Source organism: Ranitomeya variabilis, chromosome 7, assembly GCF_051348905.1.
Source record: "Ranitomeya variabilis isolate aRanVar5 chromosome 7, aRanVar5.hap1, whole genome shotgun sequence".
Taxonomy (NCBI): Eukaryota; Metazoa; Chordata; class Amphibia; order Anura; family Dendrobatidae; genus Ranitomeya; species Ranitomeya variabilis.
Window position 1 is genome coordinate 162,616,000 of NC_135238.1, and position 26,847 is coordinate 162,642,846.

Genomic DNA, 26,847 nt, shown 5'->3' on the forward strand with positions numbered 1-26,847 from the left:
GAGGAAGGATACAAAAGAGGACTTCACGGTCAGCTGAAAAACCCTTTCAAAAACCCATCCTGAAATTACTTTAAGACTCCTGTGTCAACTCATGACACAGGAGTGGCAATTTCAGTCCACAAGAGCTTCCAGTAACAGGAAATGACAAAACTGTAAACTGGACAAGAAAAACAAAACAATAAGGACAAGAGTCCACTTAGCTGATCAGCAGACTAGTAGCAGGAACATGCAACTGAATGACTCAGGTTACAATGATGACCGGCAAGGAAGTGACTGGAGAGCAAGGCTAAATAGGGAACTCCCAAAACTGATGGAAGCAGGTGAGCTGAGGCAGAAAAGCACACACAAGTCTCCAGTACCACCAGCCACCACCAGGGGAGCCAAAAAGCGGATCACAACAGTACCCCCCCCTTAAGGAGGGGGCACCGAACCCTCACAAGAACCGCCAGGGCGACCTGGATGAGCCCTATGAAAGGCACGAACCAAATCTGAGGCATGAACATCAGAGGCAGTTACCCAAGAATTATCTTCCTGACCATAGCCCTTCCATTTAACCAGGTACTGGAGTCTCCGCCTGGAAATACGGGAGTCCAAGATCTTCTCTATAACGTACTCCAATTCACCCTCAACCAGCACAGGAGCAGGAGGCCCAGCAGAAGGAACCACCGGCACCTCGTATCTCCGCAACAACGACCGATGGAACACATTATGGATAGCGAAAGATGCCGGAAGGTCCAAACGAAAGGAAACAGGGTTAATAATCTCCAAAATCCTATAGGGACCGATGAACCGAGGCTTAAATTTAGGAGAAGAAACCCTCATTGGGACAAAACGGGAAGACAACCACACCAAGTCCCCAACATGAAGGCGAGGACCAACCCGACGCTGGCGGTTAGCAAACCGCTGAGTCCTCTCCTGGGACAAATTCAAATTGTCCACCACTTGTTCCCAAATCCGATACAACCGATCCACCACAGCATCTACTCCAGGACAATCCGAAGACTCCACCTGACCAGAAGAAAAACGGGGATGAAACCCCGAATTGCAAAAGAAAGGGGAAACCAAAGTGGCAGAACTGGCCCGATTATTAAAAGCAAACTCCGCCAACGGCAAAAAGGCAACCCAATCATCCTGATCCGCAGACACAAAACACCTCAAATACGTCTCCAAAGTTTGATTAGTTCGCTCCGTCTGGCCATTAGTCTGAGGATGGAAGGCAGACGAAAAAGACAAATCAATGCCCAACCTGGCACAGAATGCCCGCCAAAATCTAGAAACGAACTGGGTACCCCTATCAGAAACGATATTTTCAGGAATACCATGCAAGCGAACCACATTTTGAAAAAACAAAGGAACCAACTCAGACGAGGAAGGCAACTTCGGCAATGGCACCAAATGAACCATCTTAGAAAAACGGTCACACACCACCCAGATAACAGACATCCTCTGAGAGACAGGAAGATCAGAAATAAAGTCCATCGAGATGTGCGTCCAAGGCCTCTTCGGAATAGGCAAGGGCAACAACAACCCGCTAGCCCTAGAACAACAAGGCTTGGCCCGAGCACACACATCACAAGACTGCACAAAAACACGCACATCACGAGACAGAGATGGCCACCAGAAGGATCTAGCCACCAAATCCCTGGTACCAAAAATTCCAGGATGACCCGCCAGCGTAGAAGAATGAACCTCCGAGATGACTCTACTGGTCCAATCATCAGGAACAAACAGTCTACCAGGTGGACAGCGATCAGGTCTATCCGCCTGAAACTCTTGCAAAGCACGTCGCAGATCTGGGGAAATAGCGGATAATATCACCCCATCCTTAAGGATACCTGTAGGTTCCGAATCACCAGGGGAATCAGGCTCAAAACTCCTAGAAAGGGCATCCGCCTTCACATTCTTAGAACCTGGTAGATATGAGACCACAAAATTAAACCGAGAGAAAAACAACGACCAGCGCGCCTGTCTAGGATTCAGGCGCCTGGCAGACTCAAGATAAATCAGATTCTTGTGATCAGTCAAAACCACCACCTGATGTCTAGCACCCTCAAGCCAATGACGCCACTCCTCAAATGCCCACTTCATGGCCAAAAGCTCCCGATTACCGACATCATAATTTCTTTCGGCGGCAGAAAATTTTCGAGAAAAGAACGCACAAGGTCTCATCACTGAGCAATCGGAACTTTTCTGCGACAAAACCGCCCCCGCTCCGATCTCGGAAGCATCGACCTCAACCTGAAAGGGGAGAGAGACATCGGGCTGGCGCAACACAGGGGCAGACGAAAAGCGGCGCTTAAGTTCCCGAAAGGCCTCCACAGCGGCAGAGGACCAATTGGCAACATCAGCACCCTTCTTAGTCAAATCCGTAAGAGGCTTAGCAACACCAGAAAAACCAGTTATAAATCGACGATAAAAATTAGCAAAGCCCGAGAACTTCTGAAGACCCTTTAGAGAAGTAGGCTGCGTCCAGTCACAAATAGCCCGAACCTTGACAGGGTCCATCTCAACAGAAGAAGGGGAAAAAATGTACCCCAAAAAGGAAATCTTTTGAACCCCAAAAACACACTTAGAACCCTTTACACACAGAGAATTCTCCCGCAAGACCTGAAAAACCCTCCTGACCTGCTGAACATGAGACTCCCAGTCCTCAGAAAAAATCAAAATATCGTCCAAATACACAATCATAAATTTATCCAGATATTCACGGAAAATATCATGCATAAAGGACTGAAAAACTGAAGGCGCATTAGAAAGGCCGAAAGGCATTACTAAATACTCAAAGTGGCCCTCAGGCGTATTAAATGCGGTTTTCCACTCATCCCCTTGCTTAATTCGCACCAAATTATACGCCCCACGGAGATCAATCTTGGAGAACCACTTAGCCCCCCTTATGCGAGCAAACAAATCAGTAAGCAGCGGCAACGGATACTGATATTTGACAGTAATTTTATTCAGGAGTTGATAATCAATACAAGGCCTCAGCGAGCCATCCTTTTTAGAGACAAAGAAAAACCCAGCTCCTAAAGGTGATGAAGAAGGACGAATATGTCCCTTTTCCAGGGACTCCTTAACATATTCTCGCATGGCAGCATGCTCAGGTACAGATAGGTTAAACAAACGACCCTTTGGAAATTTACTGCCTGGAATCAGATCTATGGCGCAATCACACTCTCTGTGGGGAGGGAGAGAACCAATTTTAGGCTCTTCAAAAATATCCCCAAAATCCGACAAAAATGCAGGAATCTCAGAGGGAATAGATGACGAGATAGGAACCAAAGGTATGTCCCCATGAGCCCCCCGACATCCCCAGCTTAACACAGACATAGTTTTCCAGTCCAGTACTGGGTTATGAGATTGTAACCATGGTAATCCAAGCACTAAAACATCATGTAAATTATACAACACGAGGAAGCGAATCATCTCCTGATGGTCTGGAGTCATACGCATAGTCACTTGCGTCCAGAACTGTGGTCTATTACAAGCCAGAGGTGTAGAATCAATACCCTTCAGAGGTATAGGAACTTCCAGAGGCTCCAAATCAAACCCACAGCGCCTGGCGAAGGACCAATCCATGAGACTCAGAGCGGCGCCAGAGTCCACATAGGCATCCACGGTAATAACTGATAATGAACAAATCAGAGTTACAGACAGAAGAAATTTAGACTGTAAAGTGCCAATAGAAACAGACTTGTCAACCTTCCTAGTACGTTTAGAGCATGCTGATATAACATGCGCGGAATCACCACAGTAGAAGCACAAGCCATTTTTGCGCCTATAATTCTGCCGCTCGCTTCTTGACAGAATTCTGTCACATTGCATTTTCTCTGGCGTCCCTTCAGAAGATACCGCCAAATGGTGCACGGGTTTGCGCTCCCGCAAACGCCGATCAATCTGAATCGCCATTGTCATGGACTCATTCAGACCTGTGGGCGTAGGAAACCCCACCATGACATCCTTAACGGCATCAGAAAGGCCCTCTCTGAAATTTGCCGCTAGGGCACACTCATTCCACTGAGTAAGCACAGACCATTTACAAAATTTTTGGCAGTATATCTCAGCTTCATCTTGCCCTTGAGACAGGGCTATTAAAGCTTTTTCAGCTTGAATCTCCAAATTAGGTTCCTCATACAGCAACCCTAAAGCCAGAAAAAACGCATCCACATTGAGCAACGCAGGATCCCCTGGTGTCAATGAAAATGCCCAATTTTGAGGGTCACCTCGCAGCAAAGAAATCACAATCTTAACCTGCTGAACAGGATCTCCAGAGGAGTGAGGTCTGAGAGAAAGGAATAATTTACAATTACATTTGAAATTCAGAAACCGAGATCTATCTCCGGAAAATACCTCTGGTGTAGGAATCTTAGGTTCAGAAATAGGAGTACGTATAACATAATCTTGTAAATTCTGAACCTTCGTAGCAAGATTATTTAAACCTGCAGCCAAACTCTGAGGGTCCATCCTTAAACCGGAGAGATCAGAGCCATTCAAGGATTAGAAGGAGAGAAAGGCAAGGCTGTAAATAGAGCAGAAATACAACTGAGCCAACTAAGTAGCAAACATGAGAGAAAAAAAAAAAAAAAAAAAAAATCTACAGACTTCTTTTACTCTCCTTTCTTCTGCCAATTACTTTAACAGCGGCCGGTCATACTGTCATGATTCCCCAATGGCATGGGAACATCAGAAACACAAAAATAACAGACTAGCTCTCGGGTGATGGAAACTCAAGCTGACCGTGACCTAAATCTACCACACAACTAACAGTAGCCAGGAAGCATTCCTACGGCTGCCTAGATGCCACGCGCCAGCCGGAGAACTAACTACGCCTGGAAGAGGAAGGAACAGACCTGGCTTACCTCTAGAGAAATTCCCCAAAGATGATAGTAGCCCCCACGTATATTAACGGTGAGTTCAGAGGAAAAGACATACACAGTATGAAGGTAGATTAAGCAAAGCGAGGTCCACTTACTAGATAGAGGAAGGATACAAAAGAGGACTTCACGGTCAGCTGAAAAACCCTTTCAAAAACCCATCCTGAAATTACTTTAAGACTCCTGTGTCAACTCATGACACAGGAGTGGCAATTTCAGTCCACAAGAGCTTCCAGTAACAGGAAATGACAAAACTGTAAACTGGACAAGAAAAACAAAACAATAAGGACAAGAGTCCACTTAGCTGATCAGCAGACTAGTAGCAGGAACATGCAACTGAATGACTCAGGTTACAATGATGACCGGCAAGGAAGTGACTGGAGAGCAAGGCTAAATAGGGAACTCCCAAAACTGATGGAAGCAGGTGAGCTGAGGCAGAAAAGCACACACAAGTCTCCAGTACCACCAGCCACCACCAGGGGAGCCAAAAAGCGGATCACAACAGGTCCTGCTGCTGGGTTGTTGCCCTCCTATAGCCCCCTCCACGTCTCCTGGTGTACTGGCCTGTCTCCTGGTAGCACCTCCAGCCTCTGCGTTGACAGACACAGCAAACCTTCTTGCCACAGCTCACATTGATGTGCCATCCTGGATGAGCTGCACTACCTGAGCCACTTGTGTGGGTTGTAGAGTCCGTCTCATGCTACCACGAGTGTAAAAGCACAACCAACATTCAAAAGTGACCAAAACATCAGCCAGAAAGCATTGGTACTGAGATGTGGTCTGTGGTCCCCACCTGCAGAACCACTCCTTTATTGAGTGTGTCTTGATAATTGCCAATAATTTCCATCTGGTATCTATTCCATTTGCACAACAGCATGTGAACTTGATTGTCAATCAGTATTGCTTCCTAAGTGGACAGTTTGATTTCACAGAAGTTTGATTTACTTGGAGTTATATTCTGTTGTTTAAGTGTTCCCTTTATTTTTTTGAGCAGTGTATTTTGGGGAAGTAAAAGTTATGCAAAAACAGGATGCTCCACCCCATTTGCAGACTTCCCAGTCAGCGCCTGGCATACAGTAGGTACGGAATGTATTCAGACCCCTTTAAAATTTTCACTCTTTGTTTCATTGCAGACATTTGGTAAATTCAAAAAAGTTCATTTTTTTCTCATTAATGTATACTCTGCACCACATCTTGACTGAAAAAACAGAAATGTAGTAATTTTTGCAAATTTGTTAAAAAAGAAAAACTGAAATATCACATGGTCATAGGTATTCATTCCCTTTCCTCAATATTGAGTAGAGGCACCCTTTTGAGCTAGTACAGCCCTCAGTCTTCTTGGGAATGATGCAATAAGTTTTTCACACCTGGATTTGGGGACCCTCTGCCATTCTTCCTTGCAGATCCTCTCCAGTTCTGTCAGGTTGGATGGTGAACATTGGTGGACAGCCATTTTCAGGTTTCTCCAGAGATGCTCAATTGGGTTTAGATCAGGGCTCTGGCTGGGCCAGTCAAGAATGGTCACAGAATTGTTCTGAAGCCACTCCTTTGATATTTTAGCTGTGTGCTTAGGGTCATTGTCTTGTTAGAAGGTGAACCTTTGGCCAAGTCTGAGGTCCAGCGCATTCTGGAAGAGGTTTTCATCCATGATATCTCTGTATTTGGCCACATTCTTGTTTCCTTCAATGACAACCAATCGTCCTGTCCCTGCAGCTGAAAAACACATCCATAGCATGATGCTACCACCACGTTTCACTGTTGGGATTGTATTGGGCAGGTGATGAGCAGTGCCTGATTGTCTCCACACATACTGCTTAGAATTATCACCAAAAAGGTCTATCTTCGTTTCATCAGACCAGAGAATCTTATTTCTTATAGTCTGGGAGTCCTTTATGTGTTTTTTTAGCAAACTCTATGTGGCTTTCATATGTCTTGCACTGAGGAGAGGCTTCCGTTGGGTTACTTTGCCATAAAGGCCCGACTGGAGGAGGGCTGCAGTGATAGTTGATTTTGTGGAACTTTCTCCCATCTACTGCATCTCTGGAGCTCTACAGCAGTGATCTTGGGGTACTTCTTTACTTCTCTCACCAAGGCTCTTCTCGGGTGATTGCTCAGTTTGGCTGGATGGCCAGGTCTAGGAAGACTTCTGATGGTCCCAAACTTCTTCCATTTAAGGATTATAGAGGCCACTGTGCTCTTAGGAACCTTGAGTACTGCAGAAATTCAGTTGTAACCTTGGCCAGATCTGTCAAGATGGGATGCAGAGTGTACATTAATGTGAAAAAAAACTTTCTTGAATTTACCGAGTGGCTGCAATGAAACAAAGAGTGAAAAATTTAAAGAGGTCTGAATATTTACCGTATCCACTGTATGTAGAGCTTCAGGCAGTGGACAACTTTATCTACACTATTGTTAATAAACACAGATCATGTTTTCCCAGATCACCATGACCCCCATCGCTAGTGAGCCCTGACCCTTGCCCAGGTTTGCCCCAAGTCATTAACGGTCTTTTTCCCTGCGAAGATCACAGATTCCAAAATACTTTTAGACCCAGTAACGGTGAATATGAATATAGTATATCCAAACAGATATAGTATTTCTGTTTGGCTGTAGCTTGCTTACATAGTGGAGAGTGCCTTACAGTGTACAATGATAACACCTAATAATATGTCATGTGTCGCGAAGGGATTAAATCCGCCATATGTTTCCAGAAATATAGGCATTTTTATTGATTGTTAATCTCTAAGTGATAAATCCTTCACAGTTAGTAAATAACAGCACACACTGCGACAAGTGACACATCTCTGAATTCTGCGTTTCATCCTCTATCTCCTGCTGTCTTCAGATTACACACCAGAAGCCTGCTGACAGATTCCCTTTAAGGGTAAATGCACACATCTTTTAAACGCAGGCTAACCAATCCAGTTTTTCAAGACGAAGACTCTTCAGGAAATCTCCGGCACTGTTTTTCCTAAGCAGTTTTTGAGTGTCTTTACAGTTATTTTCTGCGGTGGCTTTGTCATCTGCATTTTTTTTAACTTGTATGAATAAAACAGTGAGAGGTTTCAAGCTGAAGCCGCCTGAAGAATGGTCAGGTCACCTTTAACTGCGTTGTGGCTTTAAAAATCTAAAGTTGTGGGAAAAATGCGCAAACGTCTGAACATACGTGAAGCAAGTCATTTTTACTTTGCAGCGCGTATATTCATTCTTTTTAAGATTTTTTTGCTTTTTCAGGCGGGTTATAGACCATACCCACCGGAAAAAGATGTTGTGTGCACATACCCGTAGGCTTCTGGAGTGCCCGCTAGGACCATGGGGTACTCGGAACCGGGCTGGTTCTTAAGGGGATGTGTCACAGTGGCAGTGACCCGGTCCGTGGCTCTGGGCGTCCAATAAAAGGGGGATGTGAATGGCGAATCAAGTTTATGAAAGCTATTTGTTCGTGACACCACCTGCAGTATTTGGTCAGGGATGACCAACGCTGATTAAAGGGGTCCTCTGGGGATGATGGTACTGCAGCAGGGATGGTATGGCTTCCCACAGGTGAAGCTTAGTCTCCAGGGCTCCAAGTGTAGTGGGTACAGATGACAGACGGTGTAGTGCTGGAAAGAATTAGAGGACACAAGGTTGCAGTCTGTTTACCTTATACTGGTAGTAAGCAGCCACAGTCCAGGGTACAGATCACAGGTGATGGTGCGGTCCAGCCAGCCTGGAAGTGATTCAGAGATCCCCCTAGCCAGGTGGGGTTGGAAGCCTTCCTTACTGTGCTGTGTTGTAGTTCCCTGCTTCCTAAGGCTTCACACAAGGTCCTGATTTTCTCTCTGTCCCTTTAGGTAGGACACTACCCGCATGGCAGGCAACTTGAGCCTTTTTATAGGTGTCTCTGGTTGCGACTCCAGGCTCTATGTGCTGCTGTGCCTTCGGGTGTTAATGGTGGACAGGCGACTTGCAATCTTCTGCCCGCCGGTTTCTGCTGGGGGGCATACAGTTACCCCCACAACCTCGGTCTTCCGGCCACCGGTTCCTTGCACTTCAGCATGGAGGGAGCTCAGTTGCAGCTCCCCTCCAGCTCTTCACTTCTCCTTTGCTTTTTTCCTCCTTCACACTCTCTACAGAATGTTCTGTCTTTCTCTTGTCTCTCTCTTTCCTTTCTAGGAGCTGCAGAACCACGTGTTTCCACGGCCCCAGCTTTCCACTCCTCACTCCTCTCTCACAGACTGACTAAATCCTCCTCCAGCCAGAATATATATAGAGATGCCACCCATTAACTGGATCAGAGCTCCTCCTTCTGGCCTGGAGTCAGAACAGTATTGTGTTTACCTGTTAAAGGGCTCTTTCCTCGCTTCCAGGCATGACATCACCCTCCCTGTGAGGAAGTCAATACTGCTGTAACAACCAGTTACCTGGGGTGTTACACCTCATTCAGACATATGTTGAATTTTACAGATAGAACACGTACATATTAAAGTTTATGGTGCTATTCACATGTCTGTGGTTTTTTTGCTGACAATTTATCCACAAAAAAATCATAGACACGTCTGTTTTTGTGATGGGAGACACAGATCCAAATTACCCATAGAAGTGTACGGATCCGTGAAAAATCATTGAAAGAACACGGATGACATCAGTGTGTAATCCATTGATTAACACTGTAATGGATAGGAGAAACTTTGAAGTTTATTTATTTTTATATAAACTGAAATGTAGTTTGCATTGAAGACATCATATATTTTCCTTTTTGATTTTCAGCAAACTTCCTTATTACAACCAATAAAAATGCCTTATAAAACTCTTCTTTATCCAGCCCAAATGTGCCATTTAAACATTTTTCGACTCAAAATAATTTGAACAAACTTAAGTTGTCCCAGCATACAATACTGATGACCCATCCTATCATTGAACTATCCTATCGATGACGTATCTGGCCACCCCACTGATCAGCTGTCATTAACTCCGATGGCGGATGCTCGTAAACATTGATCGAAGCTGAACGGCAGAGCTCCATTCAATGTGTAGCGGCCCCTGCTGAGTTCTGCACATTCGCTCCTATTCTTTTAAATGAGGAAAATCAAAATAGATATTCTGAATATTTTGGTAATGGATTAATAGTTCAGAAAAAGGGACATTTAATTTCCACTGCCCTTTTAATCTCTTGCCAGAATACAAGCTAGTCTACAAACGGATTTATAATGAAAGATTCTGATAGGAAAAGATCATTCCAAGTAACTATGTTACAGTTTATATTATTAGGTTTAACATGCAATATATAGAAAAAGTAAAACCAGTCCACTTTTCAGTCATTTAAGATACAGATACCCTTTAAATAAATCTGCAGCTTCCAGATAAATAAATCAGTTTCCAGAGCAGTAATTATTTTTTACCAGTTTATGCAATGCTATCAGTAAAACTAATAGATGTAACACCCTTACCTTTATTTCGAAGTACCATGTGACATCTGATCTCAGAAATACTTTGAGTTCATTTTAACTATCTTTTTGGAAATGTTTCTAACTTACACACAGTGAGTGAGTAACGGTGTAACCAAAATGTGGTGTGTGAAGTGTTCCTCTTTCTGATTTCCTCTGCTGGTATTTGAGGGTGATGTGGGAGTGAAGCAATAACTTCTGCGTATCAGAAAGCTCCCTGGAACCTACGTATTGTAAAGTGTAGTAAGCAAAAGGTCTACAGAGGAAATAAAGAAAAAAAATGTAGCAGCCGCAATTCGCCCAACATTATCTTCTTCCTGCAGTTTTGTTTCAAATTGCAATCTAACGCAGACTCGTAACTGTAGTCATAGCAGTAGCCATGGGGCTCGGGGGCTGGGAGGCCCGAGCAGGTCCAGGAACAAAGCCGATAATTCCAAGGGCACCTACAAAAAGTCTGCGAACCTTGGTCCAAGCACAGACCGCAATGCACGGACTGTGCATGGGTCCCCGATCTGAACGCCACAGCTTCATGGGCATACCTGGCACTGCAGGAACATCTGGGGCTCCTTAAACTTTTTAGTTAAAGTTAAGTGTTTTTAAAAATAATAATCAAGGTTTACAAATACTTGGTAGACATTTTACCCCCAAATTAGAGCAGAATCAAAGAGCAAAAGGGTGTACCAAAACTGGGTTCAGACCTCGAGGACGTGTGACCAGTTATTTGCTTTATTTTATTTTATTTTTTTTAAAAAAAGGATTTGGACACCTCTTCTGGTTTTACTTAAATGCATATATTTTTGTCTAAAAATCAATTTTGCAAATTTTTTTTTTTGAACAATACATTTTTATTGACATTTTCAAATACGGTACAGAGGAAAAAAACTGCGGTATATTCGCATGTTACAATATATAACCAAAAAAAGGGAAATATACCCAGTTAACATACTAACAAACATACAAAAGACAGGGTAGGGGACGAGGGAAGGGGGGGAAGACCCAAGAAGAAGTTTAATTACAACCATTCCCAATTGGATAGTTCAGTCGGAGTTCTGAGTATCAGAGTCCGTCATCCGAGATACCGGTATGGCAAAGGGGGTATGGTTTGCATATTCTGCCCATGGAAGCCAAATAAGTTGAAATTTGCCTATTTTGTCTGTGAGTATGGCTGAAAGTTTTTCGTTTATCATGTACCAAGAGAGACGTGAATTTCGCAATTTTATTTGGTTTTCATCCAAAAGTTTGCACCTGTTACCCTCTATAACCTGTGTGTTGCCCTATATATTGCTGAGATAAGTGAGAATACGTCAGTGAGCTTGTTCTGACTGGAGATTTTATAAGTAACAGAAAACTGACCGGCACATCAAAAACTAGTCTGAAGAGGTGCATACCAAAAAACAGCTACTTACATGTACAATATACGAAGATGGTTGCGCTCAATCGTGTTAAAGCATGTCAGTGTGAACTATATGAAATGTGAACAGTAAAAACGTTTTTTGAATATCAGGAAAAATTCATGAAAAAATACTTGAAAAATAAATGAGACGCTTTGCACAAAATTTGGCCAAATAATGCCTGCCCATCAACCAACGTCAAGGTGGCCTCATGAGATGAAGGAGATTTTATAAGGCTATGCTCATACCATGCCCTACAATTAGTGTATATGTTGGGAAAACACCTGATGTACATGTTATGTTTCTATACTGCAAAAGAAAAAAGCGTAGAAGATTATGTTTTTGTATTCTGCAAGATCAAAAATCAAAATGCATCTATTAAACTGATATTTTTTTTAATATGCAAATGACTAACCAATGTCATTGTTACGTATCTGTCAGAGCTGCCGTAATCACATACATGTAGGTCACCGCTGAGGGGGTCACATGAGGAGATGGCTCCGGACCTGAGCTCCCTCCAAATAGGTGGATGCTGGTTATGCAGTGCCCGCCAGGGCAGTGGGGTGCTCAGTACCAGGTCCGGTCTTAATGGAGATGTCACGGTGGCTGCGACCCGGTCTGTGGCCCTGAGCACCCAATTAAAGGCAAAGGTCTTTTAAGGGGTTTTGTAAAGTCTATGTTCGTGACGCCACTTGTGGTATTCGGTCAGTAAGGACCGACGCTGCTTAAAGGGGTCCTCTGGGGTGATGTCGTTGCAGCAAGATGGTAACACTTCCCACAGGTGAAGTGGTGTCCCCAGGGCTCCCAAGGTGTGTGGCAAAGATGGTGTATGCCGACGAATAAGTGGAGGACACAGAGTTTGCAGTCTTTTACCTGGTTTACTCATGGTAGCAGTCCTCAGTCCAGGGTACCAGGTGTAGGGCTTATGTTTAAACCCTTGCAATACGGGATTCGGGTATATGATCTGCCTACAATGAGGCAGACAGAGTCACTATGTGCTGTGTTGCCATCATTTTCGTTTGTATTCGCCTACTTGAGGCTGGCAGAAACATGTAAGACTGATGGACAACAGAGCACACCGGACAGGACAGGTGTAAAAAGGAAAAAAGCTACAACATTTTCCCACTGCTATGAGTTGCACACAAATATTACAACATCTTATACAGTTTTATGTCTATATCTGCTCATAGGCAGAGATTTGTAAACCCACAGCAGTGGGTGGGGAGACCCACCTGTCCAACTGATCTAAAGAGCGGCTTAGTACCCGGCGGCTATTGAAGTTTGTTTTTCTCTGAATTCTTGCAGCGTTTCAGAGTCACACATACATGGCTGAGTTCATGCAGCCCGTGCCTGATACATGCAGCCCGTGCCCGATATATGCAGCCCGTGCCCGATATATGCAGCCCGTGCCCGATATATGCAGCCCGTGCCTGATACATGCTGCCCATGCGCGATACATGCAGCCCGTGCCTGATATACACAGCCCATGCCTGATACATGCAGCCCATGCCCGATACATGCAGCCCGTGCCCGATATATGCAGCCCGTGCCTGATACATGCTGCCCATGCGCGATACATGCAGCCCGTGCCTGATATACACAGCCCATGCCTGATACATGCAGCCCGTGCCCGATATATGCAGCCCGTGCCCGATATATGCAGCCCGTTCCCGATACATGCAGCCAGTGCCTGACACATGCTGCCCATGTGCGATACATGCTGCCCGTGCCCGATATATGCAGCCCGTGCCTGATACATGCTGCCCGTGCCCGATACATGCAGGCCGTGCCCGATACATGCAGCCCGTGCCTGATACATGCAGCCCGTGCCAGATACATGCAGCCCGTGCCAGATACATGCAGCCCGTGCCCGATACATGCAGCCCGTGCCCGATACATGCAGGCCGTGCCCGATACATGCAGGCCGTGCCCGATACATGCAGCCCGTGCCCGATACATGCAGCCCGTGCCCGATAAATGCTGCCCGTGCCCGATACATGCTGCCCGTGCCCGATACATGCAGCCCGTGCCCGATACATGCAGCCCGTGCCCGATACATGCAGCCCGTGCCCGATACATGCAGCCCGTGCCCGATACATGCTGCCCGTGCCCGATACATGCTGCCCGTGCCCGATACATGCAGGCCGTGCCCGATACATGCTGCCCGTGCCAGATACATGCTGCCCGTGCCCGATACATGCTGCCCGTGCCCGATACATGCTGCCCGTGCCCGATACATGCTGCCCGTGCCCGATACATGCAGCCCGTGCCCGATACATGCAGCCCGTGCCTCATACATGCAGCCCGTGCCTGATACATGCAGCCCGTGCCTGATACATGCAGCCCGTGCCTGATATATGCAGCCCGTGCCCGATATATGCAGCCCGTGCCCGATACATGCAGCCCGTGCCCGATACATGCAGGCCGTGCCCAATACATGCAGCCTGTGCCAGATACATGCAGCCTGTGCCCGATACATGCAGCCCGTGCCCGATACATGCTGCCCGTGCCAGATACATGCAGGCCGTGCCCAATACATGCAGCCCGTGCCTGATACATGCAGCCCGTGCCCGATACATGCTGCCCGTGCCCGATACATGCTGCCCGTGCCCGATACATGCTGCCCGTGCCCGATACATGCAGCCCGTGCCCGATACATGCAGCCCGTGCCTGATACATGCAGCCCGTGCCTGATACATGCAGCCCGTGCCTGATATATGCAGCCTGTGCCCGATATATGCAGCCCGTGCCCGATACATGCTGCCCGTATCCGATACATGCAGCTCGTGCCTGATACATGCAGCCCGTGCCCGATACATGCAGGCCGTGCCCGATACATGCAGCCCGTGCCTGATACATGCAGCCCGTGCCCGATATATGCAGCCCGTGCCCGATATATGCAGCCCGTGCCCGATATATGCAGCCCGTGCCTGATACATGCTGCCCATGCGCGATACATGCAGCCCGTGCCTGATATACACAGCCCATGCCTGATACATGCAGCCCATGCCCGATACATGCAGCCCGTGCCCGATATATGCAGCCCGTGCCTGATACATGCTGCCCATGCGCGATACATGCAGCCCGTGCCTGATATACACAGCCCATGCCTGATACATGCAGCCCGTGCCCGATATATGCAGCCCGTGCCCGATATATGCAGCCCGTTCCCGATACATGCAGCCAGTGCCTGACACATGCTGCCCATGTGCGATACATGCTGCCCGTGCCCGATATATGCAGCCCGTGCCTGATACATGCTGCCCGTGCCCGATACATGCAGGCCGTGCCCGATACATGCAGCCCGTGCCTGATACATGCAGCCCGTGCCAGATACATGCAGCCCGTGCCAGATACATGCAGCCCGTGCCCGATACATGCAGCCCGTGCCCGATACATGCAGGCCGTGCCCGATACATGCAGGCCGTGCCCGATACATGCAGCCCGTGCCCGATACATGCAGCCCGTGCCCGATAAATGCTGCCCGTGCCCGATACATGCTGCCCGTGCCCGATACATGCAGCCCGTGCCCGATACATGCAGCCCGTGCCCGATACATGCAGCCCGTGCCCGATACATGCAGCCCGTGCCCGATACATGCTGCCCGTGCCCGATACATGCTGCCCGTGCCCGATACATGCAGGCCGTGCCCGATACATGCTGCCCGTGCCAGATACATGCTGCCCGTGCCCGATACATGCTGCCCGTGCCCGATACATGCTGCCCGTGCCCGATACATGCTGCCCGTGCCCGATACATGCAGCCCGTGCCCGATACATGCAGCCCGTGCCTCATACATGCAGCCCGTGCCTGATACATGCAGCCCGTGCCTGATACATGCAGCCCGTGCCTGATATATGCAGCCCGTGCCCGATATATGCAGCCCGTGCCCGATACATGCAGCCCGTGCCCGATACATGCAGGCCGTGCCCAATACATGCAGCCTGTGCCAGATACATGCAGCCTGTGCCCGATACATGCAGCCCGTGCCCGATACATGCTGCCCGTGCCAGATACATGCAGGCCGTGCCCAATACATGCAGCCCGTGCCTGATACATGCAGCCCGTGCCCGATACATGCTGCCCGTGCCCGATACATGCTGCCCGTGCCCGATACATGCTGCCCGTGCCCGATACATGCAGCCCGTGCCCGATACATGCAGCCCGTGCCTGATACATGCAGCCCGTGCCTGATACATGCAGCCCGTGCCTGATACATGCAGCCCGTGCCTGATATATGCAGCCTGTGCCCGATATATGCAGCCCGTGCCCGATACATGCTGCCCGTGCCCGATACATGCAGCTCGTGCCTGATACATGCAGCCCGTGCCCGATACATGCAGCTCGTGCCTGATACATGCAGCCCGTGCCCGATACATGCAGGCCGTGCCCGATACATGCAGCCCGTGCCCGATACATGCTGCCTGTGCCCGATACATGCTGCCCGTGCCCGATACATGCAGGCCGTGCCCGATACATGCTGCCCGTGCCAGATACATGCTGCCCGTGCCCGATACATGCTGCCCGTGCCCGATACATGCTGCCCGTGCCCGATACATGCTGCCCGTGCCCGATACATGCAGCCCGTGCCCGATACATGCAGCCCGTGCCTCATACATGCAGCCCGTGCCTGATATATGCAGCCCGTGCCTGATACATGCAGCCCGTGCCTGATATATGCAGCCCGTGCCCGATATATGCAGCCCGTGCCCGATACATGCAGCCCGTGCCCGATACATGCAGGCCGTGCCCAATACATGCAGCCTGTGCCCGATACATGCAGCCCGTGCCCGATACATGCTGCCCGTGCCAGATACATGCAGGCCGTGCCCAATACATGCAGCCCGTGCCTGATACATGCAGCCCGTGCCCGATACATGCTGCCCGTGCCCGATACATGCTGCCCGTGCCCGATACATGCTGCCCGTGCCCGATACATGCAGCCCGTGCCCGATACATTCAGCCCGTGCCTGATACATGCAGCCCGTGCCTGATACATGCAGCCCGTGCCTGATACATGCAGCCCGTGCCTGATATATGCAGCCTGTGCCCGATATATGCAGCCCGTGCCCGATACATGCTGCCCGTGCCCGATACATGCAGCTCGTGCCTGATACATGCAGCCCGTGCCCGATACATGCAGGCCGTGCCCGATACATGCAGCCCGTGCCTGATACATGCTGCCTGTGCCAGATACATGCTGCCCGTGCCCGATACATGCAGGCCGTGCCCGATACATGCAGCCCGTGCCTGATACATGCAGCCCGTGCCCGATACATGCAGCCCGTGCCTGATACATGCTGCCCGTGCCCGATACATGCAGCCCGTGCCTGATACATGCAGCCCGTGCCCGATACATGCAGGCCGTGCCCAATACATGCAGCCCGTGCCCGATACATGCTGCCCGTGCCCGATACATGCTGCCCGTGCCCGATACATGCTGCCCGTGCCCGATACATGCTGCCCGTGCCTGATACATGCAGCCCGTGCCAGATACATGCAGCCCGTGCCCGATACCTGCAGCCCGTGCCCGATACCTGCAGCCCGTGCCAGATACATGCAGCCCGTGCCAGATACATGCAGCCCGTGCCCGATACATGCAGCCCGTGCCAGATACATGCAGCTCGTGCCCGATACATGCAGCCCGTGCCCGATACATGCAGGCCGTGCCCGATACATGCAGCCCGTGCCAGATACATGCAGCTCGTGCCCGATACATGCAGCCCGTGCCCGATACATGCAGGCCGTGCCCGATACATGCAGCCCGTGCCAGATACATGCAGCTCGTGCCCAATACATAAAGCCCATGCTTGATACATGAGAAAATCTACACAACAAAATGATAAAAGGGTCCATAATATGTAGAAAATTGCAAAACTTTATTCATTAAAATAGCCAATAGTTTAGCCAATAGTTTAAGTGCAAGGGAGAGATGTGTAATAGATTTAACATACAAAATAAAACATTGCAAAAGTACGGGCGCGCACAGGAAATGGGTATGGAGATGAGGAAAGAATTTTACCTCACTTATAAACAAACAATGTTTGACCAATCATATATCTAATACTAATAGGGATTAATAGTTGTCTTGTTTATATTGCTTCCTGTAAAGAGTTAATAAATGTTTATGAATAAACACTATGAATCCCGAAATAATGCCAGTGACAAACACAACTCATTCTGCAAAAAGCAAGCCCTCATAAAACTATTTCTTGAATTCACTCCCCCAGAACGAAACAAAACAAACAAGTTATATCTCCTGGAATTCCACAAAAGAGTGAAAAAATATGGGCTGACATGATGGCCAAAACTGTCTCGATTAGGTAGATATCTTTTTGTATATGTACTTACATGTATTATGGCTCCAATGGGTTTCTACAAAGTTACTTTTATTTTCAAACTGTCTCTTTTGTCCAATAATATTACTTTCTAATCAGGAGTCAGATATTACTGAAATCCCATCAGTTGTTCCTGTGAGACAATAGGCGTTTCTTTAACTGATGATAATAGAAGCTTTGTGCATCAGAAAATCTGCAAATAGTTGAGTGGGCAGCTCAGAAGTCATGACCAGGATCTCAGCTGTTCCCTTTTAGCCCCAATATGTGGTGACAATTTTCATGTGTATTGGAGACACTTTCACACGTAGACCCATTCAAATCTATGGGGCTGCGCACATGTCAGTGTGCAAAACACATAGACATGTCCATTGTTTTCTGGCAGTATGATCCGTAATGTGTACACTGATGATGATACATGGATAACATCCATGTGTCATCTGTGCGACACATACTGGCTGCTGTGAAAAGCTGTACAGTTAGCACTGTTTCCAGGTGCCGGGTACTGACCACAACTCGCATCAGCCTCGCTTGGTCTCCCTGCTATTAGCAAGACCAGGTGACGCTGATGATAATTGTAGTCAGCGCATCAAATAAATAGCTAAAAAAAAATGGCATGGGTTCTCCTTTATTTTTATTAACCAGCTGAGGGAAAGCAGACAGCTGGTGGCTGATGATATTATTCTAACAAGGGGCCAATATCCATAAAGGTGCCCAGCCTATTAATATCAGCTCACAGCTGTCTGTGTAACCTTTACTGGTTATTAGAAAGGGGGGACCCCACATAATTTTTTATATTTAACAACCAGCAAATCCTAAACAAAAAGCTGCGGGATGATATTAATAGGCTAGGAAGTGGCAATGAATATTGGTCCCCTCCCAGAATAATAACACCAGCTCTCAGCCTTACCAGAAATGGCGCATCCATAAAATGCACCAATTCTGCCACTTAGCCTCAGCTCTTATCAGTTGTCCTATTGCCTTGGCAAGCGGGTTAATGGTTTTTGGATTGATGTTAGCTGTACATTCATTGACATCAAGTCCAGTGATTAGTAATCGAGAGGCGCCTGCCAGACACCCCCATTCCTAACCCGTAGTCAAAAGTAATAAACACACACAGGGGAAAATCTTTAATTGTAAAAATCACTCCCCGACCCTCATCTACCCATTTATTACCATACAAAACAATACAAATCAAAAGTGGTCCGCCGTAAAATCCACCCCACGTAGATTCCCAACTCTGCTACATTCAGATGCAGTGCAGTGCTGAGCGATAACATGAGTAATGTGACCGCTCAGTACAACGTTTGAAACAAACTGACAGTATCTTGAGGATGCGGCTCCAGTGACAAGCAGTGATATAATTAAGGATACCACCGGTCACAGGCAGCGGTACTCACGGTAACCTCTGTGTGAGCCAGCTCGCAGTGTGAAAAATGTCAAACTCATTACCCCACTTTCCAACACACCAGGGCTACTGGGAAGAGGCAAGGCTAAGAGCCAGAAATGGTGCATCTAATATCTGGGTCGGCTGAGAGCTGGTATTATTAGTCTGAGATGGGGCCAATATTCATGTCTCCTTTCCAGCCTATTAATATCAACCTGCAGCTGTCTGTTTAGCCTTTGCTGGTTATTTAAAAAATAGGGGTGACCCCACGTCATTGTTTTGGTGATCTCCCTTTTTTAATAACTATTGTTATTATTATTATTATTATTATTATTATTATATAGCACCATTGATTCCATGGTGCTGTACATGAGAAGGGGTTACATACAAATTACAGATATCACTCACAGTAAACAAACTAACAATGACATACTGATACAGAGGGGAGAGGACCCTGCCCTTGCGGGCTTACATTCTACAGGATGGTGGGGAAGGAGACAGTAGGTTGGGAGGTTGCAGCAGCTCCGGTGTTGGTGAGGCAGTAGAACCAGCAAAGGCTACGCAGACAGCTGTGAGCTGTTATTAATATGCTGGGAACCATTATAGATATTGTCCCCTTCCCTGAATAATAACACCAGCCCCCAGCTGTCTGTTTTCCCGTGGCTGGTTAATAAAAATAAAGGGGACCCTGTGCCAATTTTTAAATTTAATTATTAGAAAAATACAAGTACAGAAAAGTACACATGCAAAGTAATGATTATACAGCTCTGGCAAAAATTAAGAGACCATTGCAAATGTTTCAGTTTGTCTGATTTTCCTCTTTCTAGGTATATTTTTGAGTAAAATGTAAATTGTTATTTCATTCTATAAACTTCTGGCATGTTTACGAATTTCCAAGTAATAATTTTTGTATTTTTTTTCTGACAAAGAAAAATGGTCAAAGTTAAAACAAAAACCCAGTGCTTTCATATTTCAAATAAAGCAAAGAAAACAAGTTCATAATCATTTAGAAACAATAATACTAATGTTTTAACTCAGGAAGAGTTCAGAAATTAATATTTTGTGGAATAACCATGATTTTTAGTCACAGCTTTCGTGCGTCTTGGCATGCTTTCCACCACTGATTCTGGCGCAAACATTTAAGCAGTTCTTCTTTGTTTGATGGCTTGTGACTATCCATCATCCTCTTGATTACATTCCAGATGTTTTCAATGGGGTTCAGGTCAGGAGATTGGGCTGCCCATGACAGGGTTTTGATGTGATGGTCTCTTAATTTTTGCTAGATCTGTATATATTTCACTGACATATTTGTATCTGTCTATCTTTTTATCTATCATCTGTCATTTTTATTCTTCATTCTTTTCCAGCACCTGTCACACTAATGGTGCACATGGATGGCACATGGATAGTACACGGATGATACACACGTACACATAGACATAAGTATGCCACACGGATGGTATCACAATTTTACACGGAATTGGAAGAGAGGCACGGACCACAGAACTCACAGTACTTGTTTTTCCAGTACCATAATTATCAGGACTAGTGATGAGTGAACATGCTCAAATTACATTATATCCCAGCATGCTCAGGTGTTATCCGAGTATCATGGATGTGCTCATATAATAATATGTTCGAGTCCCCACGGCTGCATGCTTTGTGGCGGTAGACAGCCGCAACACATGTGGGGATTGCCAAACAAACAGGCTATCTCTGCATGTGTTGCAGCTGTCTACCGCCACAAAGCATGCAGCCGCGGGGACTTGAACATATTATTCAAGCACGCCGAAGACACGCCGAAGACACTCGGATAACACTCGAGTATGCTGGGATAAAACGTTATCCCAGCATGTCCACTCATCACTAATCAGGAAGTGAAAGAGGCCTAATTCATAGTCGAGTTAGGTTTTTTTCAACCTATATACTGTATTTTCCGGCATATAAGACGACTTTTTAACCCCTCAAAATCTTCTCAAAAGTCGGGGGTCGTCTTATACCCCAGGTGCGAAGCTCTGCGGTCGCCGTATATGGTGCAGGGAGCGGTCCCGATGACGACGTGCCTCACCAGGAAGGTGTAAGTAAATCAAGCCTGCCCTTGTATCCTATTACCTCCTTCTTTCACTCGCCTGACCCACCCTTTTCTGCCGCTCAAGTCTCTGGAAGATGGAAATGAAGCTGCTCCTTCTTTTTCACCCGTCTGGCCCGCCCTTCTCTGCCTTTCAAATCTCGCGGTTGTATGTGGTAATTACTGAAGAAGGGGCCATAGGAGCCCTGAAACGCGTTGAATAAACCACTGTTTTAATTCTACTATCAACTGGAATCTCATCATTATTGCGGCAGCGCGGATTTAATCCACACTTCCTATAGTATACTGCTTCATATGGTCGGTGACCGGCCTGTGGATCTGCGGCAGCCAAAATCTTCACATGCCTGCTTTCAGTTTCACCAGGTGAGCGACTTTCTTGGTGATTCCTCCATTCTTTTTGTGAGATAAGACCCTATTTGCGCTTTGTGTCTCCCTTTTCCTTTCAAATGTGTGTGCTGTGAGGATTCTCTGGTGTCGGGAGCTTACGGGCCCATGACTGCAAGTATGCAATTTGCATACATGCAGTCATGTGCCGACTAGACTTGAATGGCCTTGCTCAATACAAATGAATTAGAGTGAGGCCAGACACGTCTAGTCTTAATGTGGCTGGAATTATTCCAATCCCACTCCTGGGGATGACACCAGAGCTGTTGACACTGATTAGAGCTGTTGACACTGATTAGAGCTGTTGACACTGATTAGAGCTGTTGACACTGATCAGAGAGGCTCAGGCTGCCAAAACTCAGGTCTTGTCCCTACACAGTGGCAGGATATCCACGTCTTTCTATGCTGAGAACTGAAGCACCGCCCGCACAGCTAGTCATCAGTAGTACTACAGAGGAGGGAAAAAGTGTAAAGCGTTTCAATGCTGAGATTACAATGAGTCTTTGAGGTTGAACCCCCATTTATCTTAATGTTGTCCAACTAGCATTGTATATTGTGTTTTTCAATAGACACCGTTTGGAAAAAAGACAACCAGAACATATGTGATGTTCTTTGCTCTTAAAGGGAATTTGTCAGCAGTTTTTTGCTATTTAATCTGAGAGCAGCCGAAGGGGCTGAGTAGGGGCATAAGCCCTTATTCCAGAAATGTGTCACTTACTAGGCTGCTTGTTGTTGTTTCACTAAAATCACTGTTTTATAACCAGGAGATTATCAGTAGAGGACACGTTGTCTTATGCCATGTAGTCCTCATGCTCTGTATAAACCCACTGTCAGGGAGAGACTTGGTGAGTGAGAGCTAATAACCCGGGCTCCTGCAACTTCCCTAAGACTAGGGAAATCCTGACTGACCCTCTACCTGAAGTTTACACTGATGGTGTGCATGTTCAGGCCTCGCCCCTCGCCCTGTCTCCTGTTTCAACCCTAGGCTGAAACCTCTACCCACCACCCAGTGAAGAGGTAATACTTAAATACCCACAGTTAGCACAGACAAGGATAAAGGAAAATATACACCACGCCGCAGTCACTCAGGAATACACTATAAATGTGCAGGGCAAAATAAACACAAATATAGGAAGGAGTAAATAAGACGAAGGAATATACACCACCAGCAACGAATCTCCAACCACCAGCTCTCCACTCCAGACCGAGATAACAACGCAAGACAGAAGCTATAATCGGCGACGCCCAATGATCAGGAGAACTATTTAAAGGCCATGGAAATGGCCCAGCTTCCAATCCGAGGATAAGGTAAATTAGCCCCGTAACAGCTAGACAAAATCTAGCAGACGCCAATGAGTAAATAGTGGTCAAAAGCGGAATTACCGTTGTCTGTCGGACGACCTGGTCTGAACAGCGTCCGACATGACAGTACCCCGCCTTCTACGAGGGACACCAGGGCCCTCACGGCTTATAGGATCCGGCTTGTCCGGATGACGGCGGTGAAACAACCTGACCAGCCGGTCAGCATGAACATCCGAGGCTGGTACCCAGGACCTCTCCTCAGGCCCATAACTACGCCAGTGAACCAAGTACTGTAAAGTGCGACGCACTACACGAGAGTCAACCACCTTGGAGACTTCAAACTCCAAATTACCATCCACCAAGACTGGAGGTGGCATAGGCGCCGCGTCCACAGAACCCACCACCTTCTTTAGAAGAGACCTGTGGAACACGTTGTGTATCTTATACACTGTAGGGAGCTCCAATCGGTACGCAACTGGGTTAATGACGGTGGTGACCCTAAATGGACCAATAAACCGTGGACCCAATTTAAGGGATGGTATTTTGAGTCTTATGTTTTTTGTGGATAACCACACCCAGTCATCCACACTCAGGTCCGGACCTGGCACACGCCTACTGTCAGCCACACGTTTGTACCTAGCACCCACACTCAACAGGCGCTGTTTAACTCTCCTCCAGACTGATGACAATTGTGTTCCTAACTGGTCCTCCTCCGGAACGCCGGAAGAGCCCCTCTGACTCAAGGTACAAAATTGAGGATGTAGCCCGTAAACACAAAAAAATGGAGACTCCCCAGACGACTCCTGGCGGTGATTGTTGGCAAACTCAGCCAAAGGAAGAAAGGTAGACCACTCCTCCTGGTTATCAGAGACAAAGCAGCGTACCTACTGTTCCAAATTTTGGTTCATACGCTCAGTCTGACCATTTGACTGAGGATGAAACGCTGAAGAATGAGACAACTTGATCCCCAGCCGTGAGCAAAACGCTCTCCAAAATTTTGCCACAAACTGAGACCCCCAATCAGACACGATGTCAGACGGAACCCCATGATGTCTGACCACCTCCTGCACAAATACCTGAGCCAGAGTCTTAGCGTTAGGCAACGCAGGCAAAGACACAAAGTGCGACATTTTAGAAAAACGATCAACAATCACCAAGATGACCGTGTTTCCAGCTGATGAGGGCAAATCAGTGATGAAATCCATGGAGATTTCCGTCCATGGCTTACTAGGTACCTCAAGAGGAAGTAGTGTGCCAAAAGGATGGGAGCGGGGCGTCTTAGCCCTAGTGCACGTGGTACAAGCTGACACGTATGAGACCACGTCATGTCGAATCTTGGGCCACCAAAATCGACGTGACACCAACTCCAAGGTACCTCTAACCCCTGGGTGACCAGCCAGGACGGCATCATGATGCTCAGCCAAAACCTTTAAACGGAGATGAAGCGGAACAAAAGATTTGTTGATGGGAAGCTCAGATGGTACCTCCTCCTGAGCCTCGGCAATCTCAGCCTCAACCTCGGTAGTGAGAGCCGAAACCACAACACCCTTTTGGAGGATGGGTACTGGATCCTCCCGAGGTTCTTCCCCCGGAAAACACCTTGACAGAGCATCCGCCTTAGTGTTTTTAGACCCCGGTCTGTAAGTGACCACAAAATTGAACCGCGTGAAAAACAATGCCCAGCGAGCCTGCCTGGGGGACAGACGCTTGGCTGACTCCAAATACAGCAGATTCTTATGATCGGTAATAACAGTATCCTGATGAACCGACCCCTCCAAGAAGTGTCGCCATTCCTCAAAGGCCAACTTGATTGCCAACAACTCCCTGTTGCCGATATCGTAGTTACGTTCGGCGGACGAGTTTCTTGGAGAAATAGGCGCACGGACGTAAACCACTCAAAGATGAGCCTTGAGATAGTACCGCCCCCACACCAACCTCAGACGTATCGACTTCCACAACAAATGGTTTAGATACGTCTGGCTGCACAAGAATGGGGGCTGAAACAAAACTGTTCTTAAGAAATTCAAATGCGCGCACAGCAGCCTCAGGCCAAACAGAGAAATTGGTACCCTTTTTAGTCATGTCAGTTAGCGGTTTAGCAATGATGGAAAAATCCTTGATAAATTTCCTATAGTAGTTAGAAAACCCAAGGAACCGCTGAAGTGCTTTCAGGTTATCAGGACGTTCCCAATGCAGCACCGCCTGCACCTTAGCGGCGTCCATTTTAAAACCAGAAGCAGACACAATATAACCCAAGAAAGGCAACTCTTGAACAGAAAATACACATTTCTCAAGTTTAGCATACAGCTTATTCTCTCTGAGAAGCTGTAACACCTGCCTGACATGATCTAAATGAGCCTCACGGTCGCAAGAATATATGAGAATGTCATCTAGGTACACGATAACGAATTTCCCCAAAACATGCGAGAACACATCATTGATGAAATGTTGGAACACTGCAGGTGCGGTAGTCAACCCAAACGGCATCACCAAATTTTCAAAATGACCCTCAGGGGTATTAAAAGCCGTCTTCCACTCATCACCTTGACGGACTGTTATGAGGTTGTACGCCCCCCTGAGGTCAAGCTTGGTGAACCACTTAGCACCTGCCACCTGGCTGAACAAATCTGGTATCAGAGGCATAGGGTATGGATCACGATCGAACCGTAATCTGGTTCAACTCCCTGAAATCCAAACACGGGCGTAATCCGCCATCTTTCTTCTTCACAAAGAAGAACCCTGCTGCCACCGGCGAGGATGACGGCCTGATGTGCCCTTTGCTCAAGCTTTCCGCAATGTAATCTTTTAACGCTTGTCTCTCCGGACCGGAGATGTTAAACATCCTTGCTTTAGGTAATTTGGCCCCTAGTTTAAACCTGATAGAACAGTCATAAGGACAATGTGGCGGCAACTCTGAACAACCCTTCTCAGAGAACACATCCACAAAATCCTGAAGTGACTCCGGAATGCTTGAAGTCACCGCAGCCACACATGTGGCCAGGCAATTCTCCTGGCAGAACTCGCTCCACCGAATTATGTCCTGAGTTTTCCAGTCAATTACCGAGTTGTGCATAGACAACCAAGGAAAACCCAAAACCACCTGAGCAGGAAGATTCCTGAGCACCTTACATGTAACCCGCTCAGAATGTAGAACTCCAATGTGGAGTTTCACCTTAGCCACAAATTCAGTAATCTCCCCCTGAAAGAGAGGAGCAGCATTGATGGTGACCACGCGGATAGGATGATGTCATGGTTCCCAATGGCAAGGGAACGTCAGAGAACTTAAATAACAGACTAGCTCTTGGGTGATGGAATCTCGAGCTGACCGTGAGCTAAACCTACCACACAACTAACAGTGGCCGGGTGACGTACCTACGTTTTATCCCTAGACGCCCAGCGCCAGCCGGAGAACTAACTATCCCTAATAGAGGAAAAAACAGACCTGGCTTACCTCTAGGGAAATTCCCCCAAAAAGGAGACAGAAGCCCCCCACATATATTGACGGTGAGTTCAGAGGAAAAGACATACGCAGTATGAAGGTAGGTTCAGCAAAGCGAGGTCCGCTTACTAGATAGTAAGAAGATACAATAGGGAACTTCACGGTCAGCTGAAAACCCTATTAAAATACCATCCAGAAATTACTTTAAGACTCATGTGTCAAC

At 47.2% G+C, this 26,847-nt stretch overlaps 1 protein-coding gene across 2 annotated transcripts in view; it reads right to left on the reverse strand.

Moving 5' to 3' along the window:
- Positions 1-26,847, reverse strand: part of ITGB2 (integrin subunit beta 2) — a 179,742-nt gene that overhangs the window by 104,582 nt on the left and 48,313 nt on the right. The window contains exon 1 of one of the 2 annotated variants that reach the window (XM_077272156.1): positions 10,301-10,438. The exons of the other annotated variant lie outside the window; for it this stretch is intronic. The gene's annotated coding sequence lies outside the window, so the exon portion shown is untranslated. Of the gene's footprint in view, positions 1-10,300; positions 10,439-26,847 lie in introns of those variants that run through there. 2 annotated transcript variants of the gene reach the window in all.